Source organism: Martes martes, assembly GCF_963455335.1.
Source record: "Martes martes genome assembly, chromosome: 6".
Taxonomy (NCBI): domain Eukaryota; kingdom Metazoa; phylum Chordata; class Mammalia; order Carnivora; family Mustelidae; genus Martes; species Martes martes.
Window position 1 is genome coordinate 54,917,567 of NC_137893.1, and position 22,900 is coordinate 54,940,466.

The window sequence follows — 22,900 nt, forward strand, 5'->3', positions numbered from 1 at the left end:
AATGCTCCCTGGAGTAAAGAAAATAGCACTTACCTAGAAAAAGAAAGGAATACAGAGATTAAGATGGTATCATCTAAAACAATGATAGCAGCTCTTAGATAATCCTAGCCCCGGTACTGCCAGTGTTTTCTCAACAAATGCCATTAAGCTTTTAAAAGAAAACCAAGTTTTAATTTATTTATGGCATGAAGGAAATTGTGTGAGGGATAAGCAAGACTGCAACAAGACAGTTCCATGTTGCCAACCCCCCTCTGAGCTAATTTTGCTGTAATACACTATCATGGATAATCACAGGCAGGCAAAAGAGGGAAAAGGTAACAGGAAACCAAAAGGAATAAAAACACACTCTTCTGTTGTTTCTAAGAACAAAATATTGCCAGGAAATCAAGCAACAAGAATGCTTTGCAAGAAATCTGCATCAGGGTAAGGAAGGAGGGGGTATGCCCTAAGTCAGGGCTTTCCTAACCCCAGATTTAGCCTGCTGCTTTGTGAGCAGTGTTCAAAGCTTTCTAGGAAGAAGCAACAGCTATAGCTTATTGGTTGCCCTCAAACCTCAGATTAGTGATCATAAAACACAAGTACTTATGAATTTAGGTTAACTCTGACCCCAAATATTTTTAATTGCCAAGGTTTTCAAAGTGCAGAATGCTTATAATTTGCATGGACCTTCTAATTTCAGTAGCTAATTAGTTATAAAATGAAACATCTTGGCTCTGTTGCCTGGGCTGTGTACCACAGGGTGGAGGAATATGTGCAGAAACTGTATCAGAAATTAAACTGTACTTAAAATTCCTTACAGCTACTGTCTCCAGTACATAAATAATTACTTTTAGTTTCAGCGGTCATATTTTTGAAATGCAAAATGGTCTTTTCTTTTGAATTCTTGAGTCTTGTGAAGGGTAAGGATCTATAGAGAAATAATGGGACATGAAATATAGTGGAAAGTAACTAAGAAACAAAGATGAAACAAAATGTCCTTAGTCACTCCATTCATTTACTTATTCAAGAGATGTTTATTAAATATCTATTGTGTATAAAAGAATATTCCAGGCATTATATGGAAATCAGATATTTATGAAAAGCACCAAGGAGCTCCCAGTCTAGGAAGAAAGGGACTAGTTCACACATACCAGGATGGTAGAGGGGGACAGCGGTTACAGAGAAATACACATCAAATGCTGTCCAGAGGGGATGCTGATGTGGTTTAGGGTGGCCAGAGAGGTTTCATGGAGAAAAGCTGGAGCATATTCAAGGGTGAGCGAAGGTGCTAGAGAGAGATGTGTGAAGTCATTCCCAGATCATATTTGATATGAGTTAGGCAAAGTGAGGTCCAAGAGATAATGTATTCAGGGTCCATTCTACAGCCAATCTTAATTTAAGAGTCTCTCATAAGATAGTATTGGGAGAGGGACACCTGGGTGTCTCAGTCAGTTTAGTGTCTGACTCGATTTCACCTCGGGTCATGTTCTCAGGGTCATGAGACTGAGCCCTACACAGGACTCCACGTTCAGTGCAGAGTCCACTTGTGCCTCTTCCTCTGCTCCTGCCCCCACTCATTCTCTCTCTCTCAAATAAAGAAATAAAAAAGAAAGTAGTGGGAGAGACAGCTGAAGAAGCAGGGGGAAGAGGGCCATGGTTTGTGGTCCTTAAGGTCAGGCTGACCTCTTCCTGCTCTGGCTTCCTGATTGCAAGCCGGCCAGGAGACCCAAATTCATTTCACCATCTACACTAGCAAGTGAGGCAGTTTTGACCACATCTCGCTTTTTTTTTTTTTTTTTTCTTTTTTTCCTGCTTACCCTTGGTGACTAGCAGCAGAATGGGTACTCTAGAAATGGAATTGCATTTATTTGTGGGGATGTAATTGATTCAGCATACATTTGCCCACTTCCTCTCACTCAGATTCAGGATAAGGGTGAGCTTACACGCCCTGCACTGGGTCACTGGAAAGGAGCAGTGGCCTGAGTGATAATCTTGAAGGCTAGCCTTGGCTCTGTCTGTCAATCAGGAGGTCTTCTAGGTACATTTTCATGGCCTCCAGGCAGTCAGAAAACCAGGGAAAAGAGATAAAACAACTAGGGTATGAGCCATTGTGAGTAGGAAGGTGGTGCCCATTGAGATGAGTTCAGTTTTTAATGTATGTAGAGGGTTAGGCACAAAGTGTATATTCGAGGATGGAAAGGGGAGTCTTGGTTGTAGGTAAGAGGCTGGGATTGAGATTTCAGAGTCTCCTGAAAACTGACTGTGGTTCTGGGAGTATGGACGAGATTGTGAGGGCCTGGGGTGCAGCTGTAGAAAAAGAAAGACCCTTAAGAAAGCCACCAACATGACAAATAGGGAGGAGGCACCCAAACTAATGAAGTTTTTGGAGGAGACTGAAAGAGGCAGGACTCCAGCCAGGCTGGGGCAGCTGTGTTCGGGTTCCAGGAAGGTTTTCTGGAAGGTGTAAGAACTGTCAGAGTTGGAACTTGAAGAGGGGAGGGGAGATGACTATGAGTGAAGCAGTGGGCTTTGGTGATTAGAGGATACTCAAGAAGGGGAGTGAAGTAGAAATCTGAGTTGTGTGAGGTCAGGGCATGAATCAGCAAGTACAGATACCATATTTACTACTTTCTTAGCAACCAGCAGGGAAAGGACAGGGGTTAAGGAGGAAAAAACAACCGATATTCTGAGGAACAATATTTGGCATTCAAGTAGGACCTCTGAAAACTTACTACCAGATAAAATGATGTTCTAGCAAATACAATGTTGCTCACCTCCTGAACTGTCTGCAAAACATCACAGTCTGTTTTGGGTGTCATATTCTCAGCAAAATGGAGCAACAGAAAGAAGCACCAAGAACAATACAAGCATCATATATATTTTCAAAGTGACCCTATTTACAATGATAATGCCTCTCTCTTTCCCCAGACAAGGGGCTTTTTAACTCCAAGGGATTGTCCTCAGAGAGAGAGAAATTAACTGTTTCTTTTTTCTTTAGTCAAATTGGGGACCTTCTCAGCAAACCCTTTAACATGCCTTGGTTGTGAGCTTACAACTGTAGCTGTAGCCTTTCCAAGGGAGCACTTAGGCAACAACTTAGAGAGGAATACCAACCAAGGGAGGAAGGCACAGTGTCCCCACAGCTATCACCCCTATCTACTCAGATGCTCACAACTGAGGGGCTTCCCTGCACTCTTAACCCCCTTCTCTAACCTTGCTGAAGGCAAACAGGTTGCTGAGAAGTTAAGCAAAGCATTTAGTCACACAGATGTCATGACATCTAAAGATCAAGTCAGATAGGACAGTCTTTTTTACCTTTTATTTACACATGCTTTAATTTGGCACATTTTTCAGGACTCTGATGGTCAGAGCTAAGCTGAGACCCAGAAAACATTCAATTTCCCTAAATCAGAGAGCTTGTGAGCACCAGAGTGGGAGGTGGTTTCTTCCTCATTCTCATTTTCTTGGCTTGCGCTACCAAAAATGGAATTCAATACCATCTACGGGTAAATATGCCCATTTAAAAAAACTACACATACAGACACACATCAATTAATCAATTTCAGTCTGAAGTTGGACTCCAAAGTGCCATGATTCACTGCATTTTAGAAAAAAATGTTTTTTGTTGATTTTATTTTCATAGGTTTTTACTTTTAACTATTGGCTCATTGAGAAGCTTTGTAATACAGACTAAAATAATTGAAGAACAATTACAGAAAGGATAAATTCTCATAGGCAGGTGGTTTTGATGCTTTCTTACTATGTTCATCCTTTTTTCTCTTTCACAAATAATTTTGTATGAAGCAAATAGATCTAGTACATTTCAAATAACGAGATCTTATTTTGGAATGAGTTATTAAATTGCTTGGGCAGTGAACTGAAATGTGAGCTGACCAAGGCTTCAACATTAACTACCACTCATTGTTACAAATGCAGGCACGGCTGGAATTCCAGTGCCAGGGAGAGTTCCAGCTACAGAGTGCCAAGCCCTCCAGAGGGGAAATCTGCCAAAGCCCTTTAACCACATGCCTGTAGGAATTTGTGAACTTAATTAAATGCACATACTAAGTAGTTAAACAGCAGAGTCACTGTTTATTCACATACATATCACTGAATCACCAGATGGCATGGATTAGAGACCTAAACTCCCTGATGGCGTGTAACACATCATACAAAACACACTAAACCACAGGTAGGTATTGCCTCTCATAGTTGTATTCAGTAGAAAGTCTACAGATAAAGCATAATAAAGAGGAAAACAACATACATAAGAGCAGGTTAGAGAAGAAAGACTTCGAGACGTCTCAATCAGTAAACATTTAAGAAATGTATCACAAAGGTCCACTGAGCATTTGTTTTCAGAAGTCCTCTAAACATGTTATGACATAATTTAATTAATCAAGCACTTTCTGAATCATGATGTTGCCTTTGACCACACGGTAAGGCAGTAGACACAATCTCTGGGGTAAAGCAGAATCCGTGATATTTGCCGATACTGCATAAATATTTGCTAAGTAGACTTTGGTCTCTAGAGTTTTACCCAAGATTGAAGTTCTTCCACAATAGAACAACGGATGGCACCTGAGAAATTGCTTTGCTGTCCACTTTTTCATTCACAACTGGACTAAGTAGGAACATCCAGCAGGGAGGGTGTACTGAAGAGACTTTAAGGCTGCTCACTCCTAGGCTCATGTCCTTGTATAATGGCCTCCTCTGGAGTGTGGGTAGGGTGTGTGATTTGCTTCTAACCAACAGAATATGGCAGAGGTCATGCCCCTCCCTTGGTTACATTACATCATGTAAGACTCTGTCTTGCCAAAAGAGTCTCTCTCTCTCTCTCTCTGTCTGTCTCTTTCGCTGGCTTTGAAGAAGTAAGCTGCTACAAATCCCACAGCTACAATGAAATGAATTCCCCTAATGACCTGAGAGAGCTTGGAAGTGGATCCTTCCCCAGTCAGACCCCTGATGAGAAATTAGCCATGCTGGAAACCTTTAACTGCAATTTTATGGGATAGTAAAGGTATATTGTTTTAAGCCTTTAAGTTTGTGGTAATTCCTTATGCAGCAGCAAGTAATTAATAGAGTTGCTTAATCAAACCATATTGGGAACATAATCCAATCTGCTTTAATCTCTCTTTTAAAAAGAGAACTTTTTAAAGTTAAGTCTCAGAATATCACCTATACTCACGCAGGCCCCCCCGTACTGTATTTTAACATACAATATTATATTAAATAATGAGGCTCTTGAGGTCCCCTTTGTGGGCAGGGTGCTGTTAGGCAAGGAAATATAGGTTATTGGTTATCACACTGGATTGCAATTGTCTGTTTATTAGTCAGTGTCTTCTACCAGTCTATAAGCTCCATGAGTATAAAGTCTATACCTAAATTTCCACTGAGTGTCTATCATCTGACAGAGTAGTTAATACAAAGGAGGTGTTCGATAATTACTAGCTGAATAAATGAAAGGGATTGTATCTTTTTCTTTTTATTAATACGGTTGTCAGTAATAAAGGTTATTTGATTTAGTAATGAAAGAATTAATGAAAAATGATTATATTCCATAGTCTCTGAAACAAGTAGCTGAAGAACCGAGAGACTAAAGCTTTGCTTAGCATAGATTGGTGATGAATGTAACTGGTTCACTCCTCCCCATCACATACTCCTTCCTTAACAGACTAATCTTCTTTAAGCCAGTATTATCTAGAAGTTGAACACAAGGCATAGGTTCACTGAAGACTCAATCACCTCTTGAATTACGAAGAATTTTTACTTCGCTTGAAACTCTACTATTATTCATAAATGACTCAACCTAACCAGCCGTGAATTTTTCCATTGAAAAATTCCCAACTGTTAAAGTGGCTCAGGGAACTTGAAGTAGTAGTCCCTTGGAGGGCGTATACGTTTGGGCATGCATGCACACATTTTAAATCTTGGTTTAAAATCTTCCCAAATCCATGATGTGAGTTCATATTCTTCTATAAACATTTGACTCACATTATCCTGCAATCAGGATAGTTTAACTCTCTGGTTATAATAGCATCACCTGGTGCTTGCCTGGGGTACTTCCTAAGGCCACGTAAACTTTGGATCGAACTACAAAACCGAGGTGCTGGTTTCTGCCCTACTTAGTCCTGCCTCATTACAAAATAATGATCAGCATTTCTTATTCCTAAATCTAAGGCGGTAACATCTCCCTAAATCTTTTCTTGACAGATGAAGCAGACTCTTAGGACATCCTCAGCTCAAGACAACTCTATCTAGGGAAAGTGCCCAAAAGTCCTTGTCTGGTGACATACTTCTCTACTTATCCCAGTGAGCCTAGACCAGAAACCTGCAGGTAGTCCTATTTAAGGACTGGTAGACTTACACTGTTACAGACAAGGTAAGCTTGTCTTGCTACAGGATCTGATTTCAAGATGATCTCTCAAGATTCTTCACATGGAATGTGGCTGATTGAGTCCCCCCACCCCCCCAAAAAAAGAAAAAGAAAAAAGACATCTGGAAGTTGATTTTAAGGCTTTAAATATTATTGCCTGTAATAACTCTTGATTCCTTTTTCTTTGTCTGATAGGGGTAAATGGCAGAGACAAAGGTGGGTTGATGGTATTATCTTTGAGGGTTGTTGAGGGTCAGTTGTTGAGGTCCCAAGATCATATGACCGGTAAGTCTATCTTCTGTTTTTTATTCATGACTCCTGTGGGGTCCAGTTTTTGTTAACTCCACATATCTCTTTTCCTTTCTCCACCTCCCCTCCCCCAACACACACACATATACACGTACAGTCTCTGGCAATGCCCACATCATCTGCTCTGAAGACTCAAATGTCAGGACTCATGGTAAGTTTAATAAAGGCAAAGTACTTTCCTAAGGCCCCAGGAATATATTAACCTAAATGAAAAATTCCTTCTAAACTTATTTTGGCATGCTACCAGGTAGTGCCGAATGGAAGATAGAGGGATAAATCAGAGGGCAATGGATTGCTTTTCTACCCTGGAGGTTGGAGATTTCCTGTTTCGGCTTATGTGGATTCTTCTAGAAAATCCTGTCATTCCTCTCATTTAAACTTGGCTTTAATGGTCACAGTCAAACCAAGAAAGCTAGTGGCCTAGGTGTGGTAACATGATGGGCCAAGGGCCATTCAAACCCTGCCTTGAGTATCTTGAGGGAAGGTTTCTCTTCTCCTACTGTGCAGACTGACTAGGAACTGTGACTGTGTTCAGTCTGTATTCTCTCCCAGAACTAGTAGGACTGACCCTCCTGCTGCCTGATTTGACAAGGACTGTTGTTAGCAAGGCAACTACAACACTGAGCAGTTTTATGCAGCAGTACAGGGAAAGAACAGTGGAACATTCTTATTGGTTCTCACTCCCCATCCCTTCTAAATTCATCAACTCTGCGGGAAGACCTGAATTTGGTTCCTGGAACTGCTAATGTGGTCAGACTCTGAGAAATAGTTATCTAGGGTATGACTCTGGCATAGAACTAGGTAGACATCTGGGCAGTTTGCTTTCCCCTAGTTTACAAAGGACAACCAACTGCACAAGATCCAGGAATGATTTGCCAAAGTCACCCAGGTGGCACTGCAGCCCATTCCAAAACTATATCTTGTGGTTCCTAATCCAATATTTATTCCTTCCCCTTTAAAACACAATTTCACAAAAGGAGAATAGCTTTACATGCATTATTTTTTCTTAAAATACTTACTTATGAGAATGAAAATATTTAAAAATTCTGCTTCAAGAGACCAATTCATATGATGTTAAGTATGAATTATATACTATAAGATATAACTTTAACTATGAAATTTCTTGGTTTAGTTTTTGCTTTTCCACTTCTACTTCACATTAATATAATAGCCATAGTGTCAGAGGTAGAGTAGTCATGTAGTACCATGCTTCCTAAAGGGGTAATCTGGTGCTTATTTAATGAACAAGTGAATCCATTCAGGTGCAGTTGCTCAGCATGCAGTTGTGTATGGCCTGTATTCTCAACCTTTTACAAAGAAGTAAATCTGAGGTTATTCCCTCACACGGATGAAGGAGAAAGAAGAGCCTGCCTTTGGCCCATACTCTTATTAGACACAATTAGTTACTGTCTTGTTAAATACTAACTTCAGTGTAGTAGTTTGAATATTGGTTCCCAAAAAGACACGTCCAAGTCTCGACCTCTGGTACCTATAAATATGACCTCATTTTGAAATAGGTAGACTTTGTAGATATAATTAAGATCTTGAGATGATGTCTCCTGGGTAGCTCAGTCAGTTAAGCATATCCCTTCAGCTCAGATCATGATCTCAGGGTCCTGGGATCGAGTCCCACATGGGGCTCCCTGCTCAGCGGGGAGTCTGCCCTTCCCCCTAGTCCTCCCTCCAAACTTGTTCTCATGCTCTCTCTCTCTCTCTCTCAAAAATAAATAAATAAAATCTTAAAAAAAAAAAAGATCTTGAGATGAAATCATCCTGAATGCAAGATGAGCCCTAATTCATTAATTGGTGACTTTATAAGAGAAAGAATAGGGATATTTGAGTCTCACAGACACAATGACACAGAATGAAAATGATGAGAAGACAGAGGTTGAGAGGGAAGTGTTGCATCTATAAGCCAAGGACAGCTGGAGCCACCAGAACCTACCAAAGAGGTATGGAACACTTCCCTCATAGCCTCCCTAAGGAACCAACCATGCTGACACCTTGATTCTGGACATCTAGCCTTCTGAACTATGAGAGAATAAATTTCTGTTATTTTGAGCACCAAGCCTGTGATAATTTACCCTGAGTAACTGACGCACTCACACACCACTTGATACCTCTGGTTTTATTGATTTTTAAGCTCTGCTCACTTTTCCTTTCTTTGCCTCTCACTACTCTTGAGTAAAGCTCTTTCCTTGATCTTTAAAAAAGTATTTACTAAAAAAACATTTTTATGTCTTCATAATGAGCTTGCCCCAGTTCCCCTCTCTCCATAATTGGGACAGAACCTACCGAACCAAAGGACTCCCATCCTAAGGGGCTTTTCAGGAGCTCTAATTTAATAATAGGCCAGCTGCTGGGGACTTGGCTCTAGCCATCCTTTTTTCTCCCAGTCTTTCCCAGGCAACCCTTACCTCAGTGTTTCGAGTCATGGAGACTTATCCTATTCCATTAGAGAATCAGAATCTGGTATAACTTGGACCCTCTAAGGAATAGCACCTTGAACCAGAAAAACTTGAAGAGGGTGCCCAACCACTGTGAAACATACGCTACTAGTCCCTGGCAAACAGCCCCTGAATGTGCTTTTACAGAAGAGAGGAAGAGGTCTCACTGCAGCACCAGCAGTGTCTCCTCTGACTTCTCCAATCAGTAGAGGTTACAAGGTTTTTGTAATGAAATGCTCTTCCTTCCCTCCCCCTCTTCTACCAGTATTTTTTAAATGCAATATGCTTACAATATAAGGGAAAATGCGTTCCCCACCAGACACCGAAGTGAGGTGGGGGGGCATACCTCATTATTAGATATATTTTATGGGGGAGAAGTAAATTAGAGGCATATATTAGGAAGCACCCAGGGGCACACCCAAGGCAATGACCTTTAAAGGGCAGTAGTAAGTTACTTGACAGCATAACCAGCAAGTGAATGATCTCACTGTGAAAGGTCACCTGCAACCAGAACAATATTTCCTATTTCAGCACATAATCTGGTACCTTTTGACACATTTCTTTAGGATGATCTGATTTCTGTGGAATAGACCAGATGCATTTCCTTTGCTTGGTGACGGATATGCTCAATCTGGGTTCCTGCTAATACTGATGCCTGGAGGCGTGCCTTGCTATTTTTGTTGTTTTTAATGCTGCCTATTAAAAAGTGGCACTTGCATCACTATGTGTTATTTTGAGATGCCACAGAATTTTAGTTTGTTGGGAATTAAAAGGGACCTCTGTAACACTTCAGTCTAATTCAATTCTTTTACAAAGGAGGACACAGAGCTGGGAAGGAACAAAGACACGTGCTCAAGGTTATATAGCAAGGAAGGTAGACCTTGGCTCCCTATCCTCCCACCTGCTGCGATCTCCACCTTGAGGCCACGTTCACAGGTGCCAGTAAGCATTTAGCAGAGTGCATTAGCAGAGCCTTAGGCTTAAATTCCTGTGAAATTCCCTAATAGGTGTCTCTCTTCTATAATCCAATGATCTCATATCTTCTCCTTACTTTGTTGCTTTCCCAATGGAACCTCAAAACCCTTGCTTTGATCTCCATGCAGATGCCATGTGCCTTACTTTGTTTTCTAATCCAATTGCGTGACTCGATGTTCGCAATCTCTACTCATTGTTCTGGTGTGTTAGACCATGACCACAGCTTGTCAAATCTTCTATCTGTGGTGATCATTGATGCTTCTCAGCCTTCAGTCTTGTGATGGGATTTTATCCACACTGCTGGAAGGGAGGAAGTTATCCAAAGCAAATGCGTCAACCGTCAACCGTTGAGCAGTTCTTTTTGGTCAAAGAGACTAAATTAAACTGAAAGGCTAAACAGCATCATACTGGCTGGGTTTTTGCTTGTTTTTTGTTTTTTGTTTTTTTTCCTATCACTGGAAATGTTTAAAAAGATGGGCTTCGTTGTTCTTTTAATATGTAATTTAAAATATTGATTTTTGCATAATCACAATGATTTTGCTACAGAAACTGATTTATCGCAGTTAAGAGAAGCACCTCAGTCACTGAATAGGTATTCAGATAATATTCAGTTGGCTAACCAGTCCCTCTCCTTCCACCAGTGACTGTCCTGGGAGGTACAGAGGATTCTGAAGTGAAGAGGGAGCACTCTCGCTCATTCTGCCATCGGCTATAAGTTCAACTGGTGTGAGTACGGCCTGATTCTCTTCTTCTAAGTTTTTGCAACACCTCGATTCCATTCCTCTACCTAACACACACACACAGACACATGCTTTATTTCCAATGGTCTGATCCAGCTCTGTTTTTACTTCAGGAGGGAAGAAAGGAGTAGAAGGGAAGACAATAATTTTCCCATTTGCCTGAATTAAAGTATTATCCTTGAAATTTTTGGCCAAGAAAAAGTAAATTATTCTTAAATGGCTTTTAATGACATGCCTGCATGCCATTCTGTGAGGTGTTTGAGTACACTGATGTCAAGCTGAGTCCCCTGGGCTCTCCAAGCCATGGATGGGCCCCCTTGTATGCGAGTGAGGTTCAGGGCAATCAGCAGGGACTCCTTAGCTTTCCCTTGCCAGCTGCTTTATGACCTAGCTCCCTGCAAACTTCCCTCTTCCAAGGAGTAGTGTGGTGTAGGCTCTTGCTCTGGTCAATGAATGTCTCTGTACATTTACAAGTTTGCTTACTTGTAAAATAGGAATAATGCTTGCCTCATCTTATTCCACAAATTTACTCTATCTAATGATAAAACGAGGAGGTAGAAAACTGCTTTTAGCATTCCAGAACAAAGAGGCTCCCTTAACGTGATTATATAAGAAAATATTACATTACGACATTTCTCTACCTCTTGGTGTAAAACAGAAATGAAAGGTAGAGGTGGAGGATTTCTTTGGAAAACCTTTAGAACTCAGGACAAAGTATTGTTTTAAGGTTTCTTTTCACTCAAAAAGGCTAAGAAAAATACTATGTTTATTGAACTGTGTATTTCTATGGGATATATCACTACATCGTGGCAGATTTTTGATATGCAAATTTCTATAAAATCAAAGATGCAGACATTCTTCTCATTGACTACCATGGGCTTTTGTATAATAAAGATAAATACACAGTAAAATTGCAATTCAAGGAAGAATGTTCTTATCGGAAAGAACAGACAGGCAGCATGCTTCCTTGCTCCACGGCACAACATTTTCATGACATTCTGCAAGTTAAATACAAATTTATTGATTTTGGTCACTTCTTGTTCAGAAATACATGGTGTCAAAGAGGGAAATGCATTTGTCAATATGTTTCAAACAGCCCAAATGTTAATCCCCAGAATGTTCCTTTTGAAACCTAACTATGTGGTTTAGAATGTAACTAGAAAATTACTTGCAGAGCCTGAGCTTCGATCTGTATCCTAGTGACTAAAGTTCTGCAAAGAGAAGACAAATATGTCATAAATAACTGAAATAAGAGGGCAACCCAGGTAGAGGACAAGGGAAGTGGGCTGACGTGTGTGTTTGTGGTGTGAGGGCCAATCGAGGAGGGGGCATTATTTTAGCTGAGAAACAAGAGAATTATCATATCCTGAGTTTGTCACCCCAATGCACACTCCACATCAGTATTTGCATCCTTATTAACACCCCATGTCACATTTTAAAAGAATAAGAAAGAAGAGAGAACATAGGATCACGCTCTTGCACAAAGGAAACTCCTTTGCACAAGGACGGTCACATCCTTTCTCCCAAGTTCTCTGTTTAGAATGTTTTTCTGTTCTCATAGCAGCGGGAAACAGCAAGGCCTTCGATCAGAGATTCCTAAAGAGAGCGGACGCCACCCCTAAGGGAGTTTTTGGAAATTGTGGGGGCACTGTTTTTGCTTGTCAAAATGATAGGCAGTTCTTGACATTCAGTGGGCAGATGCCAAGGAGGCAGTGTGCAGGAGAGTTCTACACAATAGAGAGTTGTTTCTCACACAGCTCTTGAATGTTCTACTGGACATTTATGGAGGCAAAAGCCAGTTTGTAATTACCTGAGGCCAGACTCCAACCCTGTTTCAAACACAAACATGAATTATTTTTGGCATCATTAAAACCAGCTACATGATTTTTTCTAGGAATTCAAGTACTTTTGTATAACAAAGGAGGATTGTACTTTTTTCTATTTTTTTTTTTTTACCAAGATTTGCTCACCAATTCATAAAATCACATCAATGGGACTAACCCCACTAGTGGCATATGAATTGCCCATATACCAAAATGTATCCATCTGCATTTGTAGCAGTTACCTGTATAATGAATCTACATATTTGTAGCTGTGATATTTATGTTGATTCCATATACAACTGTGAGCATTAGACATCATTATGTCTTCAGAAAACTCATATCATTTTATTATAGTTTTTTCCTGTATTTCCTCATTACGTTACAATTTTTTTGAGGTTGGTTCTAAAGTACATGTATATAAATTAGATCATCTGTGACTTACATTTCAGGATAGGAAAGAGAATATTAGAAAATATTTATAAATAATAATAAAGAGGAGTGTTATGTGTAATAGTATTGATACCCACTGGCATAAACAAGATAGCACATTGGCAAACCTGACCTCCTGCCATCTTGGTCAACTGTTGTGTGCTCTTGGAGAAGCCACATTATCACCTGGGTCCACCCAATGGGAAATGATGGGCTGCACTAGATCTCTTCTAGTTTTAAATCTCACCTCCGTGACTTTGACACGAGCTTAGATTTGAGAATATTGAAATCCTTTAAAAAATGAAAGCAACTGAGCTAACTGGGTGAAGTAAATATTTCAGAATTAATGCAATATGCTGAATGCAACTGGGTAACTGCTCTAGAGAAAGACAACCACGGTTAATTGGAAAGTGTGACATCCCTTAGGCAGGATACTATGGAGAAATAGTTGAACATATATATATATTCTTTGTGCATCTATTACAGTTATGCAACCATTAAAATCTTAGAAGAGAATTTTGAAAACATAGGAGATACTAGTATGTTAAAAATCAAGAATCAAGGGGTGCCTGGGTGGCTCAGTGGGTTAAGCCTCTGCCTTCAGCCAGCTCAGGTCATGATCCCAGGGTCCTGGGATAGAGCCCCACAACTGGGGGGCAGGGGTGTCTCTGCTCAGCAGGGAGCCTGCTTCCCCCTCTCTCTCTGCCTGCCTCTCTGCCTACTTGTGATCTCTGTCCTTCAAATAAATAAATTTTTTAAAAAATCTTAAAAAAAATCAAGAATCGAAATTTTGAATTCAGTAGGAAAAATACGTCTACAGAAACACAGAAGGCAGTATCTTTGGGTACCAGAACTCCTGAATCTAAAAAATATATATATTATTTTCTTAATTTTACATAACTCCTATAACAAATGTTTATTTCTTATTTAGAGGACACTAACTGAGCTGCTATAACAAAATACCACAGACCGGATGACTAAAACATTTTGTCTCTTCTTATGTTTCTTGTGTCTTTTCTTATGAAGTATTAATCTCATTGATGAAGGCTCATCCTCATGACCTAATCAGTTCCCAATGACACTACCTCCTAATGCCATCCCACAGAGCATTAGGATTTCAACATATGAATTTTGCAGAGATGCATTCTGTCTATAACACTGACTTTGTTCCCTGTTAAGTGGTATACAACTAAAAAGTTTTACTTCACAATATTTTTGTTTAAAATTGTTACTTGTCTGTGAAAATACCAGAAATTAAATGTAACCTCTCTTGATGGATAATCGCAATGCTTCAAGATCACAAATTTAAATACTACAGGCCATCCAGAAATAGAGATTTGAAAGGAATAGGAGGCAGAGTCGAATCTGAATTTACCACAGCTTAGTTTTAGAAGTTTAATTTAAAGATTTTATTTATTTGAGAGAGACAGAGAGAGAGAGAGCAGGAAGAGGGGCAGAGGGAGAGGGAGAGAGAGTCTTAAGTAGACTCTGCACTGAGTGTGGACCCTGACATGGGGCTCGATCTCATGACCCTGAGATCAAGACCTCAGCCAAAATCAAGAGTTGGTTGATTAACCAACTGAGCTACTCAGGCTTCCCTGGAAGTTTAACTTAAAAAACAAAACAAAATAAATAAACAAAAGATCCTAACCTCACCTTGGGTTTTATGGATTTGTTTTGTTTTAGTTTGGTTTGGTCTCTTTACATATATTGAATTTGCCTATTTCTCATGAACAGTGATGTTAGAACAGAATCTGGGGCTCAAGTTAATAAAGGATTTAGTTGACTGATCTAACTTAGATTTTAAATTTTCAGATCAGATTTATGTTCTGAAAAGCAAATGGCATATATAGGATTACAGACCATAAATGTCAAATAATCATAATATGCAGTATCTTTACGACTTAGTTAAATTACATTAAAATTTTAGCATCAGTATGCCCTATTAAAGCTGCTCATTGCTGATGAACTAAAAATGCATTTGCCATACTCTGATTATACTGAGATTCTCTAAGGCCAAAACTTTAGCTGAAAAGAGGCTCCCTCTGCTGAATTAGCAATGATGGCTATGCTTGGTTCCCTACTGGAAGTATCCTATGGCCCAGCCTTTCAACCTAAGGCCAAGTAAACAAACTCATTTCTCCCCTCTCCCCAGTTCCTATTGCCCTGGCCCCGCCCCTGCGCCCTATCCTGAAACAGCCTTGAGGGCAAGAAGTCACCAAATATCACAAGTATGTGGAGAAGGAAACCAGCTAGACTTGACCAGCTATACTGACCAGGATGATAGATATTTCTTTTGCATCTCTTCTAGGCATCTAGCCAGAGCTTTAACCACAGAGTAGTAAAGACTGGAGCCAGCCTGACCATCTCCCAGGCCAAACCAGAAGAAGCCTTGTGGGACATGGGGGTGTTTAAACCAATGTGCCTCGCCCCTCTGCTGCTGTTTGCTGCGACTGCCTGGGACTAGTGTCCCTGCATGCTCTCCGGCCCCTCCTGCCAGTAGTCCAGGTGGCACCTGCATTATTATGTAAACCTAAAGCTTGACTTGGAGCTACCTAACTTCCCACTACAATTATGTAATCACATTATGTACTGATACGGGGTATCAACTATGCTATGAGACTATCCCTGAATGAGATTTTTAGTTCTATGAGAACATTCCTTCTAGGAACCAGCTACAGACCCAAAGGAGGTTTCTTAACCTCTTTGAAGCTGCTTTCTCTTCAGTAGAGTGGTATTTATGTGTCCCAATTTATGGCTATAAAACCAAACTCTAAACCAAAAGTACTTTATAAATTTTCAAGTGCTAAATTAATGTAAAGTTATATCATTTCTTTTTGCATTCATCCAAGTGCATATGGCAGAACAAAGCCATGCCACATTCTCATTGATTACCTTAATTATAATTATGATAATTACTGGTCTTTTTATTGACAAGCCCATCATTGCCTAAAATTGAAAGGCAGTGATGTGGTATTGACATAAAAATAACTAGTCCCATGCTAAAACTCATGGACACACAAATATAATATTAAAGATGATTTGTTCAGCATATCAAGTACAGAATTACACATTCCCTCAATTCAGATTTTCACTCGTTGTAAATGCATATTCTGAAGCTCCCTATTAGATCCAATTTATTTAACTTTGTGTGAGGTTTGCTTTTAGTTTGAACACTGGTGGGCCCTGTGAAAGAATATTTGAGACAGACGGTAACCCCAGTTGCTTCTCTATTGGTTTGTTTGCATGTTGGATTTTTTTTTTTTTTATCACAGTTACTCTGCGATTTAACAGTAGGTGGCTAATGGAAATGTTATTTGCTGCAGTGGCAGACTAAATCAGTGGGCAATAAGGGGGTGAAGGGGGAGAGTTGGGGGGAAAGAAATGTGTTTACACTTGAAGATGTCACATGAAACAGCTGGAGCCCTGAGCCCTTGATGCTGGAACTGGCATGTTCTTTAAAGAACTCATCTACATTATTACACGCTCCTTCACACTTAGAAATCTATTAATTTACAATTAGTTGTATTGATTTTCTAGTAGATTTGTAATTTCTGTAATAATTTACAGAGTACTGAAGAAATTAACTCTGCCCCTTGGAAAGATAAGCATTACTAAAAAAAAAAACAACAACAACAACAAAAAAAAAAACAGATCCCAGCACGAGTTATTGAACACATCACTGAATGTCTGGATTTTTAGCTTTAAATTCTTTATTATAGCAGAATTGATTGGGGAATTCCATTTGACTATCCAAGAAATACTACTCTTCATTTCCCTAATTCATGCCTACTGTATTTAAATAAGAACTCTAACCTAGAAATACACATAAGAATATACTCCTCCTGTTTTGTTTGTTTGTTTGTTTGTTTTGGGGGGAGGGAGGAGGGGCAGATCCACCTTAAACTTCAAAACAAGAGGAGAAATTTTCCATATCAATCCACATATACTCTAAGATGTATTTTTTTCCCACATAACAAGGTGTAGCTATAATTAGTCAAAAAGCATGAAAATGCTTGTAACTGCTATGAATTAATTTTAGTTTCCTTGAAAGTTCTAGTGGGTACTAGATCTACCAGGCCCTGTTAGCCTTGTTGACACAGAGGGGAAATAACCAGCCAGGTTGGGAGAGAGTTCAGTCTTCTGAGGAAGGCAGGAAAATGGGAGAGAGCAGGAATATGGGGCAAGAAGCTAGGTCCAGCCAGGGGAATGGGTGTATAGGGAAGGGATCTAAGAGGAGGTGATTCTATATTTAAAGGAAAAGAGAACTGAGTTACTGTGTTTCTTGTCAGAGCAAATGCAACTGAGTTTTTAAATGTTTTCCATCATGAGATCCATCATCATTTCAGGATCATACCTAACCGTTATGCGAAATATTTCAATCCTACACTGTGTTACTTTGCTTTGTATTGTTTTTCCATAATGAAATATTTTTCAAAATATTTTCTTCTTTTTAGGAGTTAAAGGAAGTATCATAATGTGCTCATAGAGAAGTAAATCTGAGGTCTCAGTTCACTGTGGGTAAAATATGACAGGACTATGGGCAAAGGGCCTGGAGAACACAGGACTCTGGCCTAAGAAATGTCAGTGGGGCAGTTGTCCTTTGTCCCAGTTGTCTGGGATAAAATGAAATTCATGGTTGCACTTCGAATACAGTTGTGTGGTCTAGAAGTGGCCATGTTATCACCCAGAAGTCACACCATAGGAAATGGTGAGTTAGACTAGGTCTCTGTGGTATCTTCCAAGTTTAAACCTCAACTCCATGATTTTGACACTAATTTAGACTTGAGAATATATAACCCTTTCAGGAAGCAAAAACAGCTAAGCTCCCCATGAGGGTGCTGTAGTGATACCAAGTGGTCATGGATTCCTAAAAAATGGCGGCATTCCAGTCCTGACACATTCCCATGACTTTTCTTTAGGGAGACTTAACTACTTCTTATTGTTCTGGTTTTGATTTTTTTTTGCTTCTTTGGGTGTGTGGGTGTGTGGGTGTGTGGGTGTGTGGGTATGTTTTTTTAATCTCTCCCTTTTATTTTTTTTCTAAAGTATTCTCTGATACAGTAATTAAACCAGATTTATAAAGACCCAGGAAAGGTGACTTTCTCACTTGACTGTAATTTCTTGCTGCTCATCTCAAAGTTCTATGACAGCACCGGCTGATCCACAGCTTCTTATTTTGGACCAATGCCCAGTTCAGAATAGCCACTCAGTAAATATGTGGTTATTGATATATTTATCATATTTGCAAATGAGTTGGAGAAATATGGGTATGTCTAAAGGTCTGAATTCAGTATTCAGTATTCAGGTTAGAAATGTTTAAGAAGGCTTTGTTTTCCCTGTATTTGTAAAAAATCGTAACAGAGACAATAACAGAGTAGAGATTATAGTTTGGGGGAAATCTAAGGTTTTTTTTAGTTCTGAACAATTTTGTATCATTTCATGACATTATCTGACATGTTCCCGACCACCTACAGAGCTTCTGGATTATTCTTGAGAAGGAGTTCTCTTCAGAGACTCAGACTGAATGCCACTGCACAGAGTCATGTTCTTCTTCCGGGTGTAATAAAATGAAATACATTTCTGAATCAAGTACTCTTTGCCTATCTTCCCTCTTATTACCAGCAATCGGTCTTGGAACCATTGGCTCTGGGTCAGTATAATGGAAATTTGGAGAAAAAAGTTGAGGTTGATAATCCTTTCAGTTATATGGTGTTCAATAATTTGCCTAAAGTGATTTTTAGGTTTAGTCAAATAGATATTGAAAATTAAATTGCAAGCTACTAGACCATTGTTATAAAAAGGAGATTTAGTAAAAATCATGGGATTAAACATAGCACCAGGCAAGAGGCAGGTACCTGGATTCATGGTGCACTGATGATGCTCACGAAAGTGCTTGTTCATGAAGGCATGTGACCTCTCCATGCCTCAGGGGAGGATTGATGAAATAAAGTCCTTAAATCTTCTATGCATTTTTATGATGTTATATTCCTGAAAGGTATTTATGAAGAGGAGGGGGAAGGGACAATGGAACATATGAAGCAGTGCCATTTTAAAAGTCAAGACCTAAAACTAATTTCAAAATGGGAATTGGTATTCCGCATGCATTCAGGCAATCAGTCGTTATGGTCAGGTCTTTCCAAAGGAAAACTGTTGTTATTTTCTCCCCCAAAGAGCTAAAGGCAGATGTTTAATATAAAAGAGCAGGAACACATGAATATTCTGAGTGCTAATGCCAAGGAATACTTGCCATGTGCCAGGGTTATAAATCTTGTCCTCCTTCCCTACCATAAATCAGTGGAGCATGTTGATGCTCACAGTTTTCTGGTGTCTGTTTCTGCTAGGAATGGGAGAATTTCAGTGCTGATGCATGGTTACTCACTGCAAATTTTAAGTAAAATTATGGCTCCAATGTTATAACTCATGTCCTAAAAGAACAAATGGACCTCACTGTGACAAACAGATCCATGCGATGAACGTGGCTCCTAGCCTTCCCTCCCATATGAGGCCTCTGGATTTTTGGTGGGAAAGAAATAGCTCAGTGAATACCAATCAGTTATCTAGTGGCTTCTTGAAGTACTGTGTCTTTTGAGGGTGTCTCCCACCACCAATGGGATAATGTAGTGAAAAATGAGTAGCACAGGCCGTTCTCCCAAGAGACAGTCATGGTACTGAACTAAATCATTGCCCACCTCTCTGGTCCATACTGAACTATTTCAGCTCAATTCTTGGCCCACTGTTTGCTCACCCTCTGAAGTTATAAAACATGTTCTTCCTTCTTAAAGTTTTCAAATTATTTTCAAATAGAGGCTATTCACCTGGAAAGCAGCTAAGTAAAAGAAAACCTGAGTCTGATTAAATGTGAACAGAAAAGCTGCCAATTGTGGAATGACTGTTACATGGGGCCAGGCACTTTTCTATTCATCTGGAAAATGTTTAATAACCCTTTTGTACTATGTTATCCTCAAGAGGAGTAATGAGTCCTAGGTTACATAACTAGTTGATGGTGACCAGCATTCAAACTAAGTTGTCTCTTTTTCGATAATCTTTTTAAAACTTTTAAAATGGAAATAATTTTAAATTTATAGAAAAGCTGCAAAAATAAGATTCACTTAGAATTTACCCCACTTGCTTTATCATTTGTAGATTGTCTCTGTCTTTCTATAAATATAGCAATTAAATATTATGTTCTTAGAAACCATTGAGGATATGACTTATATCATGGCTCTTTCTCCTAAATACTTCAGCACAAATGTTGTGAAAATAGGGACATTTTCTAACATAACTGCAGAAAAGTCTTCAACTTCATTATATTTAACATTGCAGCCATGCTCTTACTCTATATTCCAATTTTGTCAACTGATCCACTAACATCCTTTATGGCATTTCTTTCCTCCAGTACAGGATCTAGTCTAGGGTCAGGTATTAGCTTAATTGTCATGTCTCTTGATATAGAATAGATCCTTAGCATTTCTTTGCCTTTGGTGATATGGAAATTTTGGAAAATATAGACCCCTCACTTTCATTTTTTAACATAAAAATTTACCCTATCATTTTGTGCTTGTCTGACATTTCCTCGTGTTGAAATCCTCATCTGGAATGCTACACAGGTGATGTTATGTTCTCATAGTATCACATCTAAAGTTACATGTCTCATTGTATGGCATCTAAAGTCATATGTCTCATTGTCAGCATTAATTATAATCACACAGTCAAGGTGTGGTCTGATTACTCCACTATATAATTATATACATACATTCCACTATATAACTTTTCCCTTTACAGTTAAAAAATAGTCATTGAGGAAACATGATAAGGCCATGTTCCTCATCAAACTTTTCCCCTAAATTTAGAAACTCTTGATGATTTTGCCTTATCCAATCTCTACTGTGATGGTTATAAAAGGCTGACTTTCCAACTCAGGACTCCTTCTACTCAGCATTCAGTGTATGCAAGAGACCTTCTTTTCTGCCATTGATTTATCAAATTATTGTGGGATGTGGGCATGAATTCCTTTTTTAAATGATATATAATCGATTGTGTTATTTAATTATTTTGGTATACAAATTGTCCCAGATCTACCCACAAAATCCCCTTAATTGCTGGCTTATATGTCCTTGTGGACATCTTTTGTTGTGTTTTCTTTTCTTTCAGTACCTTGTTACTTTCTAACATGACAAGATATTTTGGTCTCATCCTCTCCTGCCCTACCCTGTAATCACTCATTCCTCCACCGGGCCCTGGTTCCTTCAACTGGGGAATGGTACTGAAGATGATCTGGGAGCTACCTGTGCTCACTGTTCATGAGATGTCTCCCAGTGGTGACTGAGCTAGGGATATGTGCACACATATACACACCCACACCCATATGTATGTACATAAATGCATACATATATGCATATACATGTGTGCATGCATGTCATTTTATATAACTATAATATCCATATCTATATATAAATTTAAGATATTTTAAAAGAAATTATGAGTTCACATACATCTATCTAATTTCCAACCATTGTTACAGAGTTCTTTGTTATCTTCCCCATTTCATATTTTCATGGTCCTTCTCATTTACTCATGTGAGCAATCTCATAATAAATTTAAAGTTGATTCAGAATTGCTTCCCCCCTACCACTACAAAAATCTGAACACCAAACCTATGAAAGAGTTAAGTATTTTCTTATAAAATCTACCCTTACAGCCATTTGCTCAGTACTGAGAATAAGCAGTCAAATACAGTGTTCCTAACTTGTAGCTTGGATTCATTCTTCTTTTACTGTGGTTGAGAAATTCCTCTGAAATATATTCCTCTGAAATTCCTCTGAAATAAAATTCCTCTGAAATATTTGTTTCAACTGCTTTCATTTTTAGTTTTTTTTAATCCCTCTCATCCTTACTGATTTAGCTTTACTTTCTGAATGTATAGAACAGCAGCATGCTTCTAAATGTTAAGACGATAAAATAAGGTATACTCAGAGGAGGTTACACTCTGCTGTTTCATCTCTGTCCTGTCCAGTTCTCTTCCACCCTTTGAGGCTAACCAACTTTCTCTTATTTCTTACATAAAAACATAGCATATGCTCTTTCATACTTAAGTGTTTTCACTTCACAATCTCTCCTTGAAATCACTGTATATCAGTTCCTAGAGGCATTTCTCATATTTTTTTTCCAGCTGCATAGTAATCCAATGTGTATATGTTCCATAACATATTCAATAATTCTTTATGCTTGGATATTTAGGCATTTTCTGGTGTTGGCAATTATAAATATAGCTGCAATGAATAACCTTATGCATATGTATTCTCTTAGAGTTGGGGGTGTATCTTCAGGGTAAATTCTTAAATATAGGATTGCTGAGTTGAAGGTTAAATTCCTAGATATCTAGAAATGAATCTAAAATTATTTCCATCCTTTTATACTTATATATGCACATATAAGTATAAATATGGTATCTATATCTATATCTATATATATCATATACATATGATTCCCCACACTTTTGCATTATAACTTTGTGGTTTGTCCTACCAAGAAGTGGCATCTTTTTCTCCATCCTTTGTATTTAGGTTCACCTTTTGACTGGCTTTGGCCAACAGAATGTGGGGGATGCAATGGTGTTCCAGTTCCTAGTCTAGGCCTCCAGTGTCCCTGCATGCTTACTCTGACTCTTTTGAAAACCTACCACTGTCATGTGAAAAAGCCTGGCCTCACCTGATGAATGACTAGACACATGTGGCCCAGTAGCATCCATCACTCTTAGCCAACCAGTCACCAGGCAAGTGTGTAAGGCCCTTTTCCATCAGCCAGGCCCCAACCAACCCT